This window comes from Juglans regia, chromosome 9 (genome assembly GCF_001411555.2).
Source record: "Juglans regia cultivar Chandler chromosome 9, Walnut 2.0, whole genome shotgun sequence".
NCBI lineage: Eukaryota > Viridiplantae > Streptophyta > Magnoliopsida > Fagales > Juglandaceae > Juglans > Juglans regia.
This window is the reverse complement of record NC_049909.1, coordinates 16,664,022-16,668,060: the sequence shown is the minus strand read 5'-3', so window position 1 is coordinate 16,668,060 and position 4,039 is coordinate 16,664,022.

Sequence of the window (4,039 nt, the reverse complement as noted above, 5' to 3'; positions counted from 1 at the left end):
GATTGGGTTGGCACTAAACTCTTTTCGTTCGAGGTGTTATGGGAAACAAATTCCAACCTATCACTTGAGAAAGAAGAGGTAATCGGAGGACTGTGTTGACTCAGAAAACTAAAAAATGACTCCCAAATTTTAACTTGTTTGCTTCCCATCCAAATAAGTTCAACAACGTGCCCTTGTTTGGATTCCCACTTTTCCAATTTTTTTGGAAACATATTTAAAAGGTGCTAAGTTTATAAAGAAAGAATCCGATAACAAGGAGAGAAAAAGTGCTAAGTTTATTAGGAGAATTATAAAATGATAGTTTATAAATTAAAGTGGTTTTAAATTAATGTGTTTTTTTTTTTGTTAACAAGAAATAAAGAAGCTATTACAAATGCTGGAAATACTAGGTTTACTAAAGGCGTGGTTTGATATAATGATTTAAATTGAGTGGGGCTACTCTGTCGCCTTACTCTTACTGCTAGGTGTATCATCTAGTGATTTTTTTTTAAATTTTTTTAATACATTTAAATATTTTTAAAAAATAAAAAATATATATATCAATAAACTTAAAATCACTTTTTTAATTATTAAATAAAAATAATTTTTTTTTTTTTTTACAAACAATCAAATAGAGTGGTCAAAGTAGAGAGACAAAGTAGTTTTATTCTTTTAAATTTTAAAGTTCTTTCTTATTATAAGATAGATATGGTATTTCACATTAAATAGGGTTAATTTATAAATTAGTTTTTTGTTATTATTAAAATTATTTATCAAAGCTGACAACTTGGTTCTTCTTCCCTTCGATTTCACCCTTACAAGGAAAATCTAAACCAAACTAGCAACAAAAGATGCAATGACAAAGGGAGGCCAGGGGATCCAACAACTTTGCTACTGACACTTTCTTCTCCAATTGAAATTTGAAAGTCGAACTCTTGTCATTCTTTAGTATATTGTGGTGTTGTGTTTGTTTGTTTGGTTTTTTTTTTTTTGTTTTTTTGTTTTGTTTTTTGTCTTGAAGGAAATGCTGTATTTATTAATGTGGTAGGTTTTTCTTGTTTAATAAAATAATAAAAATTTTATTTAAAAGCATACACGAAAAAAAAAAAAGAATAATGTTACTATGCATTCTCAATTTATCTTTCACTTTGATCGTTTATACATTTAATTTTTAAAAAAAAAAAAATTTAATGGTCAATGAAGGGACTATTAATATATTTTTATTTATTATTTATTTATTAAAAAATGTTTAAAATAAAAAGTACAACAAAAATATAATTTGCATGGACGGCGCAATGAGCAGTCACCTACAAGCAGCATAGTAGCACCGCTCAAGAAAGAAATGAGAAATAAAATAAAAGACGTTGCTACATTCATAGAGGGTAGAAATCCTCTACAGATCAATTAAAATATTTTTTTTTTATCTTTTTACTTTTACTTTCATCATTTTTTTTAACTATTTAGATCTTTTTTTTTAAATCACATATACATTTAAAAATACTTAATCTCTAATTAAAAAAAAGTTAAAAACAATTTCAGTGGCCATCGGTGACCACTTGGGAAAAACATTTCCTTAAAATAAAACAGGAAAAAGGGAGGAGCGAGAGAGAGAGTAGAGGGAGACTGACTGGTGGCAGTATTTAGTTTTCTTGGATTTGATTCAGCAAAAACGAAAAAGAGCAGGTTTGCCTGGATTTGTTTTGCAGCCTTAGAAAACCAGACCCAAAAAGCTCAGAAGCTACCGCAAAGCCATCAACCATGTTCCGGCAAGCGTCACGCCTCTTGGCTCAAACTCTGAGGGCTGGAGTGAGACCCTTCTCCTCGGATCTTCCGGCCGCCCCCACCTCCGACTCGGCCTTCATCGAGTCGTGGAAGAAGGTCATACCCAACATTGAACCTCCCAAGACTCCCTCCAACTTCTTACGGCCCCGTCCGGCCACTCCCACTTCCATTCCTTCCAAGATCACCGTCAATTTCGTGCTTCCCTACGCCTCCGAGCTCTCTGCCAAGGAGGTACCTTGCTGATTTTCTCTGATCAGTCTATTTCTCATTTTAATTCGTTGGTTTTCTGGGTTTTTTCGTCTAAGACTAGCTCGGATTTGTTGGTTTTGGTGATTGATTTTGGTTATAAGGTGTGTCGGGCCCGTCACTTTGGCTTGGATTTGTTATTTTATCTTGCATCTTTTCATCCGGGTTGCATACCATTGGCTGGGAATTCGTAACATGAAAAACTCAGGAGTTTTGAATATCTAGTTGAACATTTTCGCACAGATTCTTTGGTATCTGTGTTTTGTTTTCTCTTTTGCATCTGTCTCGTTTTTTGGTGATTAACCTGATTAATTTGGGATATTATATTGAATTATTTAATGTTTTGGGTTTTCTTTTTAATCCGGGTTTAGTAAATGATTGTGATTGATTTGGGAATATTGTGTATCTTATTGATCATTTTAGCTTTTGGATTTTTTGGTGCATGTCTATGCCTTTCTTGATCTTGTCTTTGTTTGGATGTGTTGGATAAGGGGCATATTGCGGAAGGCTTGGTTAGCTTTACCTTTCTGTTTGGGTTAATGGATCTAATTATGTGATGATATATTGTATTTGAGGACACCAAATTTTTCTGATGAAATGAATAAATCGTTATGATATTTTTTTTCTCTGCTCCCATAACATTGTAGCTTGAGATCGGCAGAAATTTTGCTAGCCTATGCAAGTCTTTGTCGCATTAAGGTATAGCTAAATTTGGCATCCATGATACTCAGTTATTCTGGGAACAATACTGTGTTACTAACTTAGTGAAGGGTGAACGGCTTTGGACGTTTATTGTTTAAAATCCCTGTTTTCCATTCCCCTTTTTTTTTCCTTTCCAAATGCTTGTTTTGCCAAAAAATTTCCTCAGAATATCTTTTCAGTACCTTCATTTTTGCACCACCTTCTTCACAAACACCAAAAAAACCTTCTGAGGGTTATAATTGTCACATTTAGGAGAATAGTGTGTCTGGAGGTTGAGGATAGAAAGAGCACTCATACAAGGAATTTCTATTTATGACCTTGCTAAATTGATTAATGTTTTTATATTCCATTGTATGTGGAAAGCAGATAAATATTCAATCCAAAAATATATGGGGCGGAGAGAGAACAAAACATACAGTAGGAGCCGAACCCTTCTAATTTTCTGAGTCTCTTTTCAGACATATAATAGGAGACATTGCTCATCATATTAGAAGAGGTGTTTTGGAAAGAGGAACTAGTTTTCCTACCGTTAGTCTTCTGTCTTATACTTGTACAATAAAAAGTAGGAATTGCTCCTAAACTCTATCAACGCTTGATAGCACAAGGAATCTTGCCTTAATTCTTTTTTTTTTTATAAGTAAAAAACACCTTTTATTAACAAAAGAATGGGCAAAATGCCAATTACAAAAAACTCCTATGCCCTAGCTAAGTAGGCGCATTAGAAGCAAGGAAATCATGTTGGTCCATGCCATTTAAGTCCACAGCAATAGCCCAAGTACAAATAGTTCTAAAAAATAAAACTTTTAGCTCATCCACTGATCTCTCCTTGTCCTCAAACGTCCGCTCGTTACGCTCCTGCCACAAACACCACATGATGCATATAGGGATCATCTTCCAGACTGCTTTGATCTGCTGCATCCCTCTGATGTTAGTCCAACACGCCATCGCTGCCACCACAGTCTTCGGCATAACCCACGCTAGATCTAGTCTACCAAATACCTCGTTCCAGAGTTCCCTTGCTAACTCACAATGTAAAAGAAGATGATTCACAGACTAACCCCCTCTTCTACACATGCAGCACCAATCTGCGATGATTACCCTCATTTTCCTTAGGTTGTCAGTAGTGAGGATCCTTTCCCAATGAAGCTGTCCACACAAAAAAAGAGGCTTTTAAGGGTGCCTTGTGCCTCCAGAGCCTTTTCCATGGAAACTGAGTATCAAGCTCTTGAGTTAGAGCCTTATAAAAGGAGCGGACAGAAAAGACGCCTTTCCTGGTAGGTAACCACCACATACCATCTTCATGCTGCATGTTCGGTCGTATGGAGTATAA